Raw genomic sequence first — 19,642 nt, 5'->3', positions numbered from 1 at the left:
CCACCCCATGACTGCAAGGATGGATGAAGGCTTCAGTGGACTAGAAGCTTCTAGTCCTCTAGGCTTTCCTTCCCATCAGATTAAGGTTTTCTGACCATGAAGAATTATGTGATTGTGGGGATGTCACTGTGCATCAGCATTAAAAAAAAGCATGTGCAGTCATTTTCCTTCAATAGCAAGTCCTACAGTGATGGGCGAGTGGTGAAAAGAGGATGTACCTGAATGGAGCTGGGATTGTATGATGGTCATTTTGTACTTGGTAAAAAGAAAGAGAAAGGTGTGCAATTTGCCTGCTGCAATCATGACTAAGCAGGCGTATTTAGGATCCACTCTGCTTACCCCATATGGGGAATATAACATGTTGCCTACCCCACAGCAATTTTTTTGTTTTTTGTGTTTGCTATCTGCAGCCTATGAGGGGTGCCCTTGAAGTCCCTTAATACTTCTCGTATTCCACTTTTACTCTCCTGCCACATCTTGATGTAAGAACATCTGTATAATATTTACAAGCGGGAGACTGCCTATTGTCTTCCCATGTTAGGGTTCTCAGCCACCATGGGCCTTGCCCCCTGTCTCTCTCTAGCTAGGCCTACCAGTCTAAACCCACCAGAGAGTTTGACTCCGAGGCTCTAGCTCCTTAATCTTGAGGGCTCATGGCCCTCCTTTTACTTTCCATATGGAAGCCAGGCTGTCCAACCTAGAGGCCCATCCACTGGCCTTGCAGCCAGAGGGCTGCAAATTCAAGGCACCCCCACTGGCCCAGCTCAAAAGCACACACTGGCACCCACTGGTGCACCAAGTCCCCTTGGCCTTTTATGACTGTACTCAAGGTGCTAATGAGGTTTCCTCCTCCCCTACAGCTTTGACCACAAACCACCGGTCTCAATCAACAAATATATATATATATAAACAGTAAGTCCATAGGTTATAAGCACACATACACACAAAAAGAAATTAAAGAAGGCAGCATGCAATCTTACATTTCTTTGTGCTTCTGCTTCCCCACCATCTGTGATGCTCCTTCCTGTGGCACTGTCACTCCTTCTCTGAGAGTCATCAAGAATTGCCTTCTCACAACAACCAGACTGACAGCTAAGCCTGCCTGTGGAACTCTCATACACAACCTCCTTCCCTTTCAGCTGCTGCCTCTAACTGCTGCCAAGCCCAGGGTTTTTATAGTTCTGGTCTGCCCCCTTCTGGTCACCTGACTAGCTGGCCAGGCTCAGTTTTTAACCCCTACCTGGCCAGTAGGCTGTGCCCCAAAAGTTCTGGTGTTAAAGGGACCAGACGGCTTGCTGGTAACAGGGTTAGGGTTCCCTGTTACAGGGAGGGAGCTAGAATAAGTGCCCTAAACATAGTCTGTCTATTTAACCTGATTGGAAATTATGCCCAGTGGAATCATTCTTTATGTGGTCCAAATCAAGTAATGAAGTTTGCAATTTGGCATGTCTGCCCACTGATGGACAATCCTAATAGTGATCGACCAGAGCAAAGGACAGCACTCCTTGTGCCACCACTAGTTGTCCCTGGGTAATGCCGGTGCCATGTGCCTTCCAGTGCATGGCAGGTTACCCTGGATAAGGTAGGGGTGGGCTGGAGCCAGCACTGGGCTGGCTCCAGAAGCCTTTCTTGGGGTCCTGGGGCCTCCTGGGGCTGGAGGAGTGGCAATCCTGTCACACGGAGCCTGGCCAGCAGTAGTGTGGTTCTGGCTAGCCAGGCTCTGGTTTTGAGTGGCGCACATTGCCCCTGTGTGCACTGCTCTGCTTTCTATTTGCATGGGTTTTTTTTGACCCTTGGGTATCCGGGCAGCTCACAGAGCTGAGGCAGCATCACAGAGTTGAGGTAGCAGAGACTATGCTCCCCAGTCCTATGTCCTGTCTATAACTTCTAGTCAGGCCTGTAAGGGGGTAAGAATGGAGGTCCCTTCCCCTATCCTGGCCTCCACAGCCAGCATAGCTGGGGGGGGTTCTGTGGCAGGGGCTTCCCCTCTTCCTTACTGCCTGGCTGAATGTGACTTCTGTCCACAGCCTTGCCCCCCTCCCAGCAGGCAGGAGGTCAAGCAGCCTGCCACCATGCCACCCCAGCCCTGAGACAACAGAATGGGAGGAGGGCACACAGCCGGGGCTCCATTTCCCTCCCCAGGAGCTGTAGCTTGGACCCATGTGGCTGTCCACTTGGCCAGGAACTGAGGTGGGGGAAGTGGAGCCCCCCACCCACCACATGGGCTCCCCCCAAACTTGCTGGCTCAGCTCCACTTCCCCACTCCTGCCCTCCTAGTTCCTAGTGCAGTGGAGAGACATGAGGGTCTGAAACGTGACTCCTGTCTGCAGCTGTCAGCAGTGGCTGGGTGGGCCAGGAGGAGAAGTGGAGCCCCTGCTGAGTAGCCTTTGCATGGCTCCTCCCCAGATATGAATCAGAAGCATCCCTGTAAGCCGATATTGGTGAACAGGGTGGACGACTGGAGACCCTCTGGGTTAAAATCCATGGGGAACATGGCACAGGGGACACAATGGTGGGAGTCTACTACAGACCTCCCAACCAAAGTCAAGAGCTTGACCAGGAGTTCACCAGGGAATTGGCTAAGGCTACATGCTCCCGGTCCATGGTTGTCATGGGAGACTTCAACTACCCAGACATCTTGTGGGAAGAGTGCTCGGCTAAATCCGAGTGGTCGTAAAGCTTCCTCTCATGCGTGGATGACCTCTCTCTGACTCAAGAAGTCTACAGGCCAATAACAGGTAAAGTGCTGCATGATCTGGTACTGGCAACCGGGGATGACCTAATCAGCGACCTAACGATCGATGGGAAGCTGGGTGACAGTGACCACAAGCTGATCACCTTCACCATCCACCGTAAAACTGGCAAGTCAGTCAGCAATTCAGAAGTCCTTGACTTTAGGAAAGCTGACTTTGACAAGCTTAGGAGGCTTGTCAGTGAGGCCCAAAGGGACCACCACCCTAAGAGGAGGGGAATTCAGGAAAAGTGTTTGCTCCTCAAGGGAGCAATACTCAATGCACAAGCTCAGGCTATTCCATCTTGGAGGAAAGGCAGCAAAAGGGCACAGCAGCCCCCTCGGCTCTCCAGGGAACTAGTGGACCTCCTGAGGCTAAAAGAAAGGCCTAAAAAAGAATGGAGGACAGGATCCACCTCCAAGGAGGAATATTCTGCACTGGTCCGGACTTGCAGAGACCCAACAAGAAAAGTCAAGGCTGCGATGGAACTCCAGCTAGCTACAAGTATCAAGGACAATAAAAAGTCCTTTTTCAGATATGTGGGGAGCTGGAGGAAAAGTAAGGGCAACATTGGACCCCTGCTAAACCAGGTGGGACAAGTGACAACCGACACCCAGGAAAAAGCCAACCTATTAAATGGGTACTTTGCCTCGGTCTTTCATCAGTCCCACAGGACACCCATGCCCATTACAGAACAGGGAAGCCCAAGTGAGGGAGATTCCCTGCCCTCCATCAATGCTGACCTCGTGAAGGAACACTTTGAGAGGCTGGACACGTTCAAGTCCGACAATCTACACCCCAGGGTACTCAAGGAACTGGCTAGCATCATAGCCCATCTCCTGGCACGGATCTTTGAGAACTCCTGGTGCTCTGGTGAAGAGCCCAAAGATTGGAAGAAGGCCAATGTAGTGCCTATCTTCAAGAAAGGGAGGAAAGTGGATCCAGCAAACTACAGGACCATCAGCCTCACCACTATCCTGGGCAAGGTCTTGGAAAAGATTATCAAGGAGGCCATCCTTAACAGACTAGCTGATGACAATATCCTGAGGGATACCCAGCATGGGTTTGTTGCAGGTAGGTCTTGCTTGACCAATCTCATTTCTTTCTATGACCAGGTGAGCTATCACCTGGACAAGGGAGAGGAGATTGATGTCATATATCTTGACTTCAAAAAAGCCTTCAATCTGGTATCCCATAATCACCTCTTGGCAAAACTGGCCAACTGCGGCCTCAGGTCCACCACGATCCACTGGCTGGGGAATTGGCTCCGTGGTAGGACCCAGAGGGTGGTGGTTGACAGAAGTCAATCATCATGGTGCCCTGTGACCAGTGGGGTACCCCAAGGCTCTGTCCTTGGACCTATATGTCCTTGTGCTTTGTTCAACATCTTCATTAATGATGTGGACATTGGAGACAGAAACGGACTGGCCAAGTTCACCGACAACACCAAACTCTGGGGTAAAGCATCCATACCTGAGGACAGGAGGGTGATCCAGGCTGACCTGGACAGGATCAGCAAATGGGTGGACGAGAACCTGATGGTGTTTTAACACTGAAAAATGCAAGGTTCTCCACCTTGGGAGGAAAAACCTGAAGCATCCTTATAAGCTGGGCAGTGGTACGCTGGCTAGCTTTACGGATGAAAGGGGGGAGCTGTGTCATAGAGGGCTCCATATCTCCTCCTTTCCCCCTGCCCAGCTGTTGCTGACAGCTGCAGACAGAAGCTTAGACAGAAGCTTAGACCCACACAACTTTCCATTGCACTGGGAACGAGGACCGGGGGGTGGGGGAGCAGAGTTCCTATCACATGGACCCATCCTGGACCCTCTCCAGACTTGAGACAGTAAGCTGGGGGGAGGGGGGAGGGCAGTGGGGAGCTCCACTCCTCTCCCCCACTCCCAGTTTTCCACCCAGTGGACAGCCACATGGCCATGGCTAACACAGATGGAGGGGTTCCATTCCCCCGCCTCCCTCAGCCACTGCTGACAGCCAGAAGCTGGTGGGGGGATGGGCTGCGGCCATGCTGGCCAATCAGGGATGTCCAGCTGCTCAATGGCTCAGCTGGGCTCAGCATTTTCTGAAAGCTTGCTCCAGCTCCCTCAGCCTGCTGACTTTGGCCAGCTCCAAGTCCTTCCCCCCGCAAGGGCAAACACAAGTTCTGTTTGCTCCCAAACTAATCTAGGGTGCTTGGAAAAGCCACAAGAGTTAGTACAAAGCTACCTCAGGCTTTTTGAACATTTGTATTAGCCTAGAAGTATATTTGAGAATTGTAGCACTACCTATTTTTAAAGCTGTCCAATTCAATTATGAAAGCCCATTTACAGTTGCTTATAACATTACCATTAGGGCTGAAATTTTCCATGTCAGATGTTTGCCTCAGATTTGATGCCTCACCTCCTCAACTTAAAATAAAGTTGGCTTGAAAGGAGAAGAAATGAGGAGCTGCAGGAACTGAGATGTGGGACTATTTGAATAAAAGCTATGGTGGCAGAGCTGTTAAGAGGTCTTGCTATCAGTCCAGAGATGAGACTCTGAGCTTTGCTCCAGACTCATGCTGAAGCCAATCCCCAATCAGCTCCATTCGAAATGGCTACCTTGCCATTTTGGTTGGGAATTCAAAGGTAGCCAGACACATCTGTCTGTTGTATGCTGTTGGCTACAGAATCTGATATGCCTTAAACACACAAGCTAGATGGGCCTTTAGGTTTGGATGAATGTTTGACTTCTCTCAGAGTTCATCTGCGAGGCAGATGATGTGCATCATAGAAACATGCAGGAAGAATTCAGTATTTTTCTTCTTCAGAGAGGTATTTGAAGGCCCCAGAACAAAATGTTTAGTAGCAAGTCATTAATTCATTATCATCCACCCTGTGCAGTGAATAAGGCAGGTCCTGTAGAGAAAATACGTCTGGTACTTCATCATAGCAGTAAAGGCTGCATCATAATGGAAACACAGAAGAGAGCTGAAATAGGTTTATGGAGGCAATTTTAATTCTGGTAGTTCCTCATTTTTGTGAATGCATGGCCATTCAACCTTAATAGTGGCTATTTTAATGTAGTTTTTGGATGTAATTGTATTTAAAGTAAAAGGCTTTCTCTTAATGTGAAACTGATGTAGTCTGAAGAATTTTTTTCCACTGTAACCAGGCCTTGGATTTGATTCTGGACACCCTTGATATTATACAGTCATTTCCATCTTCTGACAAAGTAAGAAGAAAGCTGGTGTAAAATCTGTCCTTCTGATGGTAGGTTTTAACACAGACTGCAATTATCTTTCCAGGGAGTAAAGGACTAACTAAACAGGCCAGTGGAAAATCAGGCCTGTTGTGTTTGTCTATCATCTGAGCTAAAAAGAAATAAAGTTGTTTTCATTTAAATACTGTGCCTGTATTTTTAAAAAAAATTTTAGATGAGAGAAGGAATGTATTTGTTTTGAATCATACCACTGAAAATCAATAGATTTTTCTTCTTTCATAATGCTGTGTAAGCTGATCATGATTTTGTTTTTATTGACAGATTTCTGTGCATCAGCCACTGAAATGATGATATATTAGCAAGCTTTTCAGAACCACAAAACCCTTGGGACAGGAAAATGACATGTTCCCCTCCCTAAACTTTCTCTGACCATTTACCTGTCATTGTTTGAAACATAAGGAAATGAAAAATAGCATTAAAAAGTAGTGGGAAATTATTATGGGCTTTTCTGAGTCACTGAAACAGCTTCATTCCTGTAGGACATAGCATATTTCAGCACCCAGAATGAAGAATGTGAGAGCTGGGGACAAAATATTCTTTGTCAAGGGGATCCAGCTATGAAACAATAAAGATCAGGTGAATCCTAAAAATTACTAGCTATAGGCAACACTGCAAGAAAGCTTTCACCATAAGTGACTTATATTTTGATGCTCTTTCTATTCTCAAACTTCTTCTGACCCTTTCCAAAACTAAACCAAAAAACTAGTATTTGAAAATGTTTGAATATTCAAAAAAATCTTTTTATTTGTCAAACCACTCAAATATTTTTACAAAGCTTAAATCCTGCAACATTCCATCATGGAAAAGACAAAACATGGTATTTCTGATGGACCATTACAAAGTTTTTGCCAGAAGTTGACATGATTCATATCAGTTTTGTATATGCAGACTCAGGTTGTCAGCTTATCCCATACAGCTTGTAAGCATGGGAAATCTACTGCTGGACTGAAGGGGAAACAGGGTCTTAAGAGTGGCTTACTCCCAGCTCAACAGGTCTTATAAAGGCTAGATCCTCCACCATTCAAATACAGTGGGATTTTTACCTTTGACTTCAGTAGAAGGGTAACTGAATCCAAATCTTGTAAAACTATTACAGAAATCTCACTTCTCTTTTGATATTTGGTGCCTATTTAATAGTGTCCACAGTGCAAACCATTAGTGTTGCTGTTCTCACCGCATCATTGTGAACAAATTGGTGTCATTGCTGCTCAATGGGTTTCACAAAAATAATATTAAGAAAATGTGTTGCCTTCACTATGATCAATGCTATGGCAAGAAGAAAGGATGAGGAATGTGTGGGGTAATTTGTTTTCACTTGCAGAAAAATGGAGCCGCATTGAAAATCTATCAGAAGAAAATTAAAGCAGGCTGAAATAAGCAGTAGTGCTGGCTTTCTTTACTGCAGCAATGCTGAGACTGAAAAAGTGAAGGATTCGTAAATGAGAAATGCAAATGAAGAATAAAGGAAAAAGCCAGTTTAATTTAATCTTTATGCTGTAGTCCATCTTATAAACGATAGCCCATCTTAATAGAATGAACCATGTGACACACATAACTTTTCTTTTAGTATTATATGGCAAGATTGTGTTTTCCTTATCTGTTACAAAAGACTGCTGTTTTGTAACACTTCAGCAACCGTCTATACTGCAAAACAAACATTGACTTCTAATCCACATCATGTATATTTCAATTAATTTCTTAAATGTTGCATTCATATCTTAATTGCATTCATATAAAAGACATTGCAAAAAATATTGCCTCAATTGTTATACTGCATAAATCTCCCACAGTAAGGCATCTGAATAGATCATGTTTTTAATTTACCATGAACTAATGACAAAAACTCAATATGAAAATGAGCTTTGGGGCTAAAGGAAAACAAATGGAAGCCTTGTTTCCTTTTGAAAAATCTGTGGTGTTTGTTTTTCATTATGAAAATGAATAGCAAAATTTCTTTTTTCATCAATTTATCTACTTAAATTATTTATATTAAAACATCATAAATTAAATGGCTGGATCAAAGACAATGAAGACCTTCTACTTATATATATTTTAAAATCTACATGTTCTGAAACAACTAAAGGTTAGATCTACAAAGGATCTTAGGCAATGCCAGCCTTCTAACCTCAAGGTTCGGGAAACCAGCATCACTGTTAGGTGCCTATGTTTCCTATACAGAGCATAGTTAGGAGCCTCAACAAGGAGCATATTGATCAGAGAGCTGGCTAAAGTTACCACAGAACTTCCGGCCAATAGAGAACATTCAACACAGGGTTGTGTCTGATATGCCACCACTTTCTAAGGCCTAAGGTTTTCATTCACTTGGGATCCACAACCTTGTACTCTTTCTTGAAGTCAGATCTTAAAACATTTTTGTTCAAAGAACTGAACCAGGCTCACTGTTCTAAATTGAAAAGAGAGAGGCAGTGTACTTACCAGGACTCAAAGATCCCAACTTTTGGGTGCTTTTCTAATCTTTTCTAATCTTTCTTTTCTAATCTTTTCTAATCTGAACTGACTCTCCAAACATTTAGGCTAAGTACAGACAGTCAAAACTTCCAAGGCTGAATTGATGAAGAAGAACCTGAGAACCCATTTATACCATCAAACTTGACCATAAAATGGCAGCCCTCCTGTCTCCATAGTCTGACTACATGTTGGTAAATGGCAAAATATTGTGTAAAGAGCCCCTTGTAGATCACATTGATTCATAACATTAAATACTCCTTGTACATTTTGCAAGAAGGTCAACAACTTCCAATTTTTATTTTTTGTAGTTGAGAACATTCTGTATGAAAATACTTGAATGGCATGTAATTGTTTTGAGAACAGGGCCATAAAAGTATAAATAAATCCCAACCAGCTTTCTTGCAGGCAAATTAATTGAGGCTGCCGTACTGAACTGAATGATTTTATGTCTGCATGAATCATAAGGAATGTGAGGAAAAATGGGACTGCTGGTGTGCATGAGAAATTCACCTTCATTTCAGCTGTGGTCTTTTAAATGAAACTGCCTCTTAATTTTTGCAGATGTGAAGTTCACAACATAAATTTCATTTAAGCTTCAACTCTGATTTTTCTATGATGTTCAAACAAAAAGTCTAGTGTGCAATCCTCAGCATATTCTTTCAATCCTCAGCATATTTTTATGAAACAGAAGCTGTGTATGTTGTCTTGAATGAACCAACACTTTTTTAAATATAAAATGTCTCTAAGCCCCAACTAATAAAAAAAAAAAGAGGTCAGATCTTTCAGGTCTTACTCAGATATTCTTTGCGTGAGCAGAATACCACTTAGGAAAAAGAAGTTTTGCTTGAGTAGCTGTTATAGAGGCTCCAGGAACTGGTCTATATTGTTGAACACCTTCTTTCTTAAAATTAATGAATCCCAAAGGAAAAAAAAATAAAATTCAACCCCCCCAAAGTTGTGCAACCAAATATATTCCAGTTCTGTGATACTAGATTGTGAATTAATAATTAGTATATAACACTTGTTCTTACTAACCAAGCAAGTTTTTTTTTTTTCATTTTTGGATGGGAAATGTGAAACTTAGCACACAAAATATGTCATAAAAATACTTCTGGCAAGAAAACTCCTCTTATATCTCATTGCAATGTAATGTTACCTTCCTTATCAGCCTGACCTCTATCTCAGGGAAGTTCTTAGAAAAGTTTATTAAAGAGGCCATCCTTAATGGACTGGCTGACACCAACACCCTGAGGGACAGCCAGCATGGGTTTGTTGCAGGTAGGTCTTGCTTGACCAATCTCATTTCCTTCTATGACCAGGTGACCTATCACCTGGACAAGGGAGAATAGATTGATGTCATATATCTTGGCTTGAAAAAAGCCTTTCATCTCGTATCCCATGATCTCCTCTTGGAGAAATTGGCCAACTGTGGCCTTGGGTCCACCATGATCTGCTGGTTGGGAAATAGGCTCTGTGGTAGGACCCAGAGGGTGGCAATTTACTGAAGTCAATTATCATGGTGCCCTGTGACCAGTGGGGGTCCCCCCAAGGCTTTGTCCTTGTACCCATATTGTTCAACATCTTCATTAATGATATGGACATGGGAGTCAGAAGCGGACTGGCCAAGTTCGCCTATGACACCAAACTCTGGGGCAGAGCATCCACACCTGAAGACAGGAGGGCAAACCAGGCTGACCTGGACAGACTCAGCAAATGGGCGGATGAGAACCTGATGGTGTTTAACACTGAAAAATGCACGGTTCTCCACCTTGGGAGGAAAATCCTGCAGCATCCTTATAGGCTTGGCAGTGCTACGTTGGCTAGCACTATGGAAGAAAGAGACTTGGGGGTCATGATTAACCACAAGATGAACATGAGCCTTCAATGCAATGCTTCAGCTAGTAAAGTGAGCAAAATTCTGGCTTGCATCCATGGATGCTTCTCAAACAAATCCCAAGGTGTCATTCTTTCATTGTACTTGACCTTGGTGAGGCCACAGCTGGAGTATTGCATCCAGTTTTGGGCCCCACAATTCAAAAAGGATGTGGAAAAGCTTGAGGGAGTCCAGAGAAGAGCCATGTGCATGATCAGAGGTCAGGAAAACAGACCTTACGATAACAGGCTGAGAGCTATGGGGCTGTTTAGCCTGGAAAAGCTCAGGCTCAGGGGTGATCTGTTGGCCACCTATAAGTTTATCAGAGGTGACCACCAGTATCTGGGGGAACGTTTGTTCACCAGAGCACCCCAAGTGATGACGAGGTTGAACAATTATAAACTACTGCAAGACCGTTTCAGGCTGGACATAAGGAAGAATTTCTTTACTGTATGAGCCCCCAAGTTCTGAAATAGCCTGCCATCAGAGGTGGTTCAAGCACCTAAGTTGAACACCTTCAAGAGAAATTTGGATGCTTATCTTGCTGGGATCCTATGACCCCAGCTGACTTCCTGCCCCTTGGGCAGGGGGCTGGACTCAATGATCTTCCGAGGTCCCTTCCAGCCCTAATGTCTATGAAATCTATGAAATTATGTAGTCCAAATGAAGTCAACTGGACTACTTTTCAGGCACGTCTACATGTGCATTAAGGTGCTTTTTCTAATGGGCATTACATTTAATACCTCTGGATGCCTGTACATAAGCAGGAAGGCTGTTCCAACATGCTATAATTCCAACGAATCAAAGCAGGCTTGATTAATTGAGTCTGCTAAATCATGGTAATTAGCACACTCCAGCAGCCTCCTACATCTTGTGTATCAGCATCCCCATGCTTAAAAGTGGTGGTGGGGGTGCTTGAACTAAAGCTCATTGAACAAATGCCCCCACCACCATTTTTAAATGTTGAGACACTGATACATGAGACTCTGTGGCACTTTAATTAGAGCAGCTCTCAGCACGCCTTTAATTAAAGTGCCACCCCCCACGTGCAAAGTGCCCTCCAATATGAGGTGCAAAAGAAATGTGCATTAGGCTGCCTTCATGTGCCATAATGAATGCTCACAGTTTTTAAGTGATGTTTATGCAGAATAGCCTATTTTACTGAGCATTAGTGTAATTGCACTTTTTTATGTGACACTTTAATGTACAGTAAAATAGGTTACTGCACATTAAAGTACACATGTAGACATGCCTTTCAAGTACACCACTAACCAGTTTGATCAGGCATTGAAATCTGGCCCACAGTACTTTTAAAATTCTATTGTACTCAGTTTACTTATCTGCTATTCTTCCCTGTAATAATCTTCATTACTGTGCTGGTGTAGAGGAGGGATGATACATACAACTCATTGGTTCACCTGGTATTCCTCCTCTTCAAGAACATACTCTGATGCTTTTAGTGGGAGTTCAGGGCTCTCAGTATCTTAATAAAGAATAGCAGAAAAAATCTGAGCTAATTAATATTGAATTTGAAATTCAATTTTGCAAATTTTCACAAAAGTAAAAACAATTTTTGGTTTTATGAGGGAAAGATGTCAGTCCCATTTCCCCCTCCAATATTCACTAATGTTTTTCTTGTCTGACTCAAAATGACTAAGGCAGGCTTTCACTGCCAGTAGATAGACAAATTGACTCAAATGATTTCCCATCTCTAGTATGGGTAGGCAATGTTGCATATTATTTAAATTCATTAAAACCTGAGAATAAAATCAGATTGCAAGTGTGAATATAGGACTTGACAGTCCTATATGGCCTGATCCTGATGTATGAATGCTTATGGAGTTCCACAGACCAAGATCACATGAAGTCTATGCTTGCATTTTCCCTGATTGACAACTCCCACAGAGATTGGTAGTTTTCTTTTGCTTATGTAAATGTCCTGAAGAACAGATTTTTAGATGGTTTGGCTTATAAGCCGTAAACTTGGGAAAATGGTCTCTATTTCTTTCCCAGTGACTTTGATTTCCTTGAAAACACAATAATTTGTGATTGTGGCAGAGCACAGGTTGTTCTTGCCACTTTAAGAGGTTTGAGGAAGCTGTGAAGGAGCTGGCAGTTGTGGATAGGACTAATTAGGTGGTCACATGGCTGCAAAAGGCCACCCTGGGTATAGGACCAGACCCTGAGTAGCAGAGCTGGCAGTCGCTGCAGGGAGCTGAAGGATGAACATTGCCCAGCTGGAGATTTGCTGTTCCCAGAACACCTGGACACCAAGGTAAGCACTATGGGGATGGAAGAGGTTCCTGGTACTGGGGCATGATCTGAAACTACACCCTGCTGGGGTTGGATGGTGTTGTGGGGCTGCCTTTGGTAAGGCAGTCTCCAGGAAATGTCACACCTGTGGCTCCCCATTGAAGGGTGAGGATGGAGTGCAGTATAGCCTCAGCCCCCATGACCTAGTGGATAATCCCAGAGAGGGGAGAGGCTAGGTTTCCAGGCATGTCATCAGAGACCTGAGGCCCAAGGGGCATCGGGTCCAGGAGTTCCGGTGAAGTGGTGGAGTAGTGACCCTGGGGAAGGGGAAGAGTAGAGGCCCAGTAGGGCATAACAGTGGGCCCAGGAGGGGTTCAGAGAGTAACTATGTGTCCCACAAGCTCAAAGAGCAGGGACAGTGTTTGGAGGGGCCTGAGAAGGCAGACCCATATGGGAGAGAGGGCCAGCTACTCGAAAAACTATCCAGAGAACCTTGACTGGCCCACACTGGGGCAAGGACTATGGTGGTCAAAGGGCAAGGATGCCCACCACGACGGACAGCCAGAAACTAGAGGCCTGGAGTCCCAAGTGGCCTAGAGGTAAGGCCAGGGGCTGTCAGGCCAAAGGTCCCAGAGGGAGGCACTGTCAAGAGGGAAAGGGGTCTAGGGAGTTTTGCAGCCCAGGATGATAGTGAAGGTTAGGCCACCTGAATAGGAGGGATCCAGGTTGGGGTCCAAACATCAGATGGGAATATAGTGGGACCCAGTGTGGAGCCGGAGCCATATAGTGATGGCATCTGTGAGGCATGGGACATGGTAAAGGGGAGGTGGGAACTGTGTGTTATGCCCTTGGCATTGGGCATTAAATGGGAAACCTCCCACCTAGAAACAACTCTTCAGGTCCAACAAAGGCATGGCAGCTGAGTCAGGTGGGTGGACTGCCTTAGACAGGTGGGTGGGCCAATATATGGACCAGCCTCAAGACAGCCCCCGTCACAGTGAGATTAAGAAAGTCACAAATTAAAATGACAATGAGTGCATCTACATGAGACGTTAACAGCACAGTAGCCTAATAATACTGTGCAGTAGCATGTCACAGTGCAAACCATGCTATAACATGACTGTACAGTATTATTAGGCAACTGCTCAGTAGCATCACTTAAAAGGCATTCACCAGGGTTACTGTGCAGTAACAATAGTTACTGCACATTATTTAGTACTTGATTATACAAATACTAAATTAAATGAATAATAACCGCTGTGCATTAATGAACATGTAGACGCACCCACTGTTTATTCAGAAATCTTTACGTGTAGACCTTAGTTTCTCTTTGATTTTTTGAGAATTAAACTAAAAAAAATCTGTACTGTTTGAACTTCTGCAGTTCTAAAATATGGAAAGAAACAAGTCTGATAAACTCTTTTGCTTTTTAGTAAGCAAAAATCTTTTGATACTGCAGTATTACAGATCTTTCTGAGGAAGGGTTTTATCTAATATTTATGTAAAGCTCTCTTATCCCCAGGGATGCTTTGCTTTCTCTTGCTGGACATTCTGCAAAGATAATGATCAGGCAATACTCATTTGCAGAATTTACTAAGATTACTTATTCTCAAGACTAGTGGGCCTTTAACAAAGTTAGAATCTTGCTCTGCACATAAATATGGTGAGTGGTTTTTTTTTGGTTACCTCACTAGTTGTTCAATTTAAAATGCATGAAACTTGGTATTTAAGTAAATTAACCAACAGCTGTAATAGATCAGTTTTATAACACAGCAAGATTCTTGATGTTTGCAAACATAAAGATCTTAAAGGAATATGTCACAAGGCACTAAGGTGCCTGCTCCTTTAAGGGCAGAATCTGCCTAGAGAGAGGGCCCTAGCAGTCAGCCAGGAACCCCACAGGTGCAGGTTACTGTGGAAGCAGGCTAATGAGGAAATTAGCCTGCACCTGCAGCCAGAAGAGGCAGGGCCCTGGGCACATATAAACCCCAGGGGTGGGACTAGAGGGTTAGATCTCTGTCAGCAGCTAAGGGGGAAGGAGCTCTCATAGAGGAAGATGCTTGACTGGAGATCTTGACTGCCTGTTCTGCTTCTGGTAGGATTAAGGGGCTCCAGGACCTCACCAGGTACCCTAGCCTACAAGGCATTTAGTGCTGGGGGGAAATTTGACTCTTTTAAAGAGACAGAGTGCACCCTGAACTGCTTGGATTATGTTGTAGCCCAGGGGCTCATATTTTTGGTTGCTGTTTATAAACCAGTGGATTGGACTGAGGCTATTGGGGGAGGAAGAGGCCTCATTGGGGGGGCCCACTACAGTGTGGGGACCCCAGCTCTAGGGGGTGCAGTGACAAAGGGGGTGAGCAGACCCTAGCACCAGGGGACCTGGTGACAAAGGGAGTGAGCAGACCCCAGTGCCAGGGGCGTGGTGACAAAGGGGCTGCGGAGAGCCCAGTGCTAGTGTGGGCGCTGAGACAGGGCTGCAGAGAGCCCAGTGATGACAGGAGGCCGAGCTATAGCAAGGCGCCAAAGAGGCAATGTTTAAATACCATCTGTGAGGCATTGGGCATGGTAAAGGGGTGGTTTTGGAGCCATGCATCTAGGCCATAAGGCTGAGGGTGTCCTATGAGGCATCCATTTTGAGTGGGACCCAAAAAGAGGTCCAAGAACCGACAGGGTTTGGTGGGGTCTATCAGGACCGTGTCCAAACACAAACTTGATGACAGCCTCCCTATATTATAATTACCAGCAAGACGTGGCAGGAGAGGAAATGGGTGCTTGTTGGGCAAGATTGGCATGGTCACAGAGCCCTAGGGGCATCACGGCCATCCCTGGGGACACCATCCTGTGACAGAATAAGTGTAGACAGCCCTGCAAAAATTAATGCAATACCATTCAATACAGGTAACTCCTTTTATTTTCCAGTACAACAGGCTCACTTGGCATGTAGCTGTTTTTCTTTATGTTGTATATATAGCTAAAGTAGTAGGTTACAGAGAAAAATCTGCAAGCCTTCTGCACTAGAACGATAAAATATGTGCTTTATTGTTGTCACATTATGCAGTACCTCAAGTTTTTCCATGCTGGCATATTTTCATTCCTGTTATCCAGAAGAATCAATGATATACAGAAGCAGCAATTAGGAAAATAGTTGTCCACTACTTTTATTAAAGGGCTGGACAGCTGGGTTTGTACCAGGTACATAGGAACCTTATCTGGAGCCACTAAATATGAGTTTTATAAAATCTGTAGCTTGAGAGAACATGCTTTGTTTTGAAGATCTTTGAAGGCCTCTTTTCCTAGCAGTACATCAATAATACAGTCTATTGTGTCTTCTGTTCCATGATGTAAGCCGTACAGGGGGAGGATGGTGGAATTCTGTAAATGATTCTTTTTCCATCCACAGGAATCTTTACCCAGCCTGAACTATGTTCTGTATAATAATAAATAATGAAGGCTCCAGCCCTGATGGTGGTCAAAATCTGACCTGTTATAAAGTGGGACCACAAGAATAGGATGAATTACTGTGGTTTATCACTGTATTTACCCAAGTCCATGACAAGCTTAATTTAAGACAATCCACCAAATAATTAGATTATATACATGGAAAATGTATATATTTTTTTTAATTTTCCATGTTTAGAATCAAAATATTGGAGGATTGTCTTAAATTTCCCCTCCCAGTGCTGGCAGTTATGGGGCTACTGGGGATGAGAGGGGCAGTAATGGGGTAGGCAGTGCTGGGGGGTGGGACAGGCAAGGGAGGGACAGAAGATGGAGAGGCATTATGGAGGCAGGAGTGGGGGACAGGCAGTAAGGGGGCAGACAGTGGGACAGACCACTTATCCCCTGCTGCCTGCCCCCTGCAGCCTTGAGTTCCCACCTCTCTTTTCCCTATCTCCCCTCATCCCACAGCTTTTACCCCCTGCCTGCCCCTCCCTCCTTACCTTTGCTCTAGCACTGGAAGACTGTTTTCCTCCCTGCTCCCCCTTCCCCCATACAGCCTGGGGAACAGATAACAGCCCCAGCCTTCCCCTTTAGCAGTGGCACAGAGCTGGCACCACTGCTACAGGGCTGGGCTGGGCTGTGCTCCATTGTGCAGTGAAGACTGAGCCTGTTAGTGCTGAAACAAAGGTAACTGGGGGAGGAGGGACAGAAGCAGCATGGGAAGGAGATGAAGCCAGGGGAAACAAGAAGCTGCAGAGGAGTAGGGGCAGGGGAGTGAAGAGATGAAGGTGTGGGGAGGCAGAAGCCATGACCCAAGGTTGCAGCCAGAGATGGAAACACAAATCCAAGGTAAAGGGCTTTTCTCCCAGGTTAAATGGGGGGTAATCTCATTTTGGTATCGAGTAAGTATAGTATTTGTTTAGCTCTGATATTATTCTAACATCTGTAGTGCACTAAGATGAAGAAAGTGCTTTGCCGTCAAATGCTTGCAGTTTCTAAGTGTGGTGATAAAGAAGCCATGGTATGTTGTGTGATGAGGTATATTGTATAATGATACAGTATTGTAGGTTCTGTAAGAAGGAGGGAAGATGAATAATGTTGCATTAATGAGTGAGAGGGTTAGGATTCAGAGGCTTGATGGAACAGAATGTACATTGAGGACGGGGTGCAGAATTTATGGGCTGGAATGGAGAGGAAGGAGCTATGGAAGTTTCCAGTATCTTCCCTCCTACAAAATTCATATCTCTTAGTCTCTGGTCTTCACATTTTACACAACAGAGTTTTGGATTCTGACAGGAAGGAGCACTAATCAGGATTACAAGGCTACATGATTTTTTAACTCTACTTGAAAAATTAATTCCCAATAGGATGGAGACAAACTCAAAGCAAAAGCATAAAGGCAGTGTACTGAATTGGGAAGGGTGCCCACAGGGGCACACTGGGGACCACTGTTAGCTTCAGCCTTCCATTAACAAGTTGTAAGAAGGGCTCATAAAAGAAGAGGCCAATGTGTTAAAGGCTACTCTAGGAAGCATAATGGCTCCCAGAGATGCTGTGGAATGTAATCATCATAACACTTCTCAGTTAGCTGGCTTATTGGGGGGCTGCAAGGCTGAAGCTTGCAGCCTGGGAGACAGCTTGGAAATCAGGTGATAGACATGTACCCTCAGGACAGAGAGATAAATTACATTTGTTCTGCAGTAGGCCCCTTGAAATCACTCTACAGTCATGCCCTAACAGAAGTGCATGGCTGCAGAGCACTTTAAGAGTTCCCATTTACACAACAAATTAGCCTTCATTATATGAGGGTTCAAATGAAGGATCTCCAAAGCAGAGTGGCTTCATTAACCTCTGTCTACTTGGATGACTGGGCTGATGCAGCCCAGCCCAGCCCAGCCCTGCCCCCGGTGCTATCTGCATGATGGGAGGTAGAGGGGGGGAGAAATGGGGGGAGGGAGCTCCGGGTGGTGTTTTCCCTACATGCACTGGGGGGTGGGGGGATGGATTGGAGCCCAAAACTTTGGAGGGACTCCAATCCACCCTCCCCCCCGCCCCCCACTCCAGCACGGACTTGGCAAACCCCAGCCTGAGCTCCCTCCCATCCAATTGTACAGACAGTAGGACTGTGCAACGCTGTGGTAGCCTATTCAATTTGGGGGAGATTCAACCTGATTCAGTGGCTGAATGTCTGAATCTGAATCAAATCAGGAGACCCATTAAAAGGTCCAAATTGAATCAGAAGCATCCAAATTGATTCGGAAAAGTTTCGGAAAAAAATGGAGATTCAGAAGGCAGGCTTGCAGGAAACAGAAACTGAGACGAGGGAGGGGAAAGAGGGGGGGAAAGATTGCTCTCATATTGACATCTGTAGCTGGCCAGTGACTGTGATCTTTCCCTGACTTCCCTTCCAATCACAGTGCTCTGGGGGAGGGACATACAAACAACATATAAGGCTGTGTGTGAAGTTATCTGTGCCTTTTGTGAGCTGTATCTCTTGGACCAACAGCATCTTAAAGGCTCTAGCTTGCTATCTAGTCTCTTGGTAGCTAGTCTCTTCTGTGTTTTCCCTGACAGTGTGTCATCACTGTGCAGGAAAGCACAACACATATTACACACACACACACACACACACATTTGGCAGCACACCAAATATTATGATGCATGCTGGAAAGTCTTCTGCTGCTAGTGGGAGCAAGGAGTTGGGAGCAGTGTCTGCACCTGCACCACCTCCACTAACACCAGTAATAACCACTAGCACCAGTGTGACAGTCTCCACCTGAATTTCAATTCCCAGCATCAACCTTCCAGTGCTAGAGGAGGAGCTAGATCTGGAAGCAGAGGAGCTGAGTGCCATAGCTAAGGAAATTCTGGGGAAGGAGGGGGAATCTGAGTTTTTGCTCCACACCCCTAAGACTTCCCCTAGAGGCAGGTCTCTTCTGGAAGGCACTTCAGAGGAAGATGTGGAGGCAGGTGGCTCAGATCCTCCTGTTGTTGTGCCTCTGCATGGTGAGGAGGGGGATAAAGCAGGATTCCCATGCTCAACCCAGAAGCAGTGGGGGAGTGTGGTGTGGGATCATTTTGAGGTGGCAGATGATCCCAGGTATGCTACCTGCCAGCACTGCTGAAAGCAGATCAGTTGGGGCAAGGATGTGAAACACTTCACCACCATGACAATGCTGCTGCATCTCAGGAGGCAGAACCCCCTTGCCTTTGTTCCTCCTCAGTCTGGCACCAGTGGAAGTGTGGCCAAAAAGAAGTCCCCCTCTCACTCCAAAGGCCCCGTCCCCAAGAAGCAGAGGCAGGCCACCCTGGACCAGTGGGGGAAAGGTGGATACAAAGTGGGGGGCACGTTCCATAGGTGAGCAAGGTCCCCAGAGCAGTGGGGAGATGCTTGCCTTGGATGGCCAGCCTTTCTCCTTAGTTGAGCAGTCAGGGTTCAGGTGGCTCATGGCTCTCATGGCCCCATTGTATCAAGTGCCTGCACGCACCACTTTTAGCAGGAAGGTGGTGCCTTCCTGTATGATGCATACAAGGAGTACTTGAGGGAGGAGTTGCACAAGGCAGGTCTGTAGATAGCTTTGAACTTCACCTTAGAAATCTGGAGCAGCTGGGGTGG

This window comes from Alligator mississippiensis, chromosome 5, assembly GCF_030867095.1.
Source record: "Alligator mississippiensis isolate rAllMis1 chromosome 5, rAllMis1, whole genome shotgun sequence".
Taxonomy (NCBI): domain Eukaryota; kingdom Metazoa; phylum Chordata; order Crocodylia; family Alligatoridae; genus Alligator; species Alligator mississippiensis.
The sequence above is the reverse complement of the archived record's forward strand: the minus strand, read 5'-3'. Positions refer to the sequence as shown.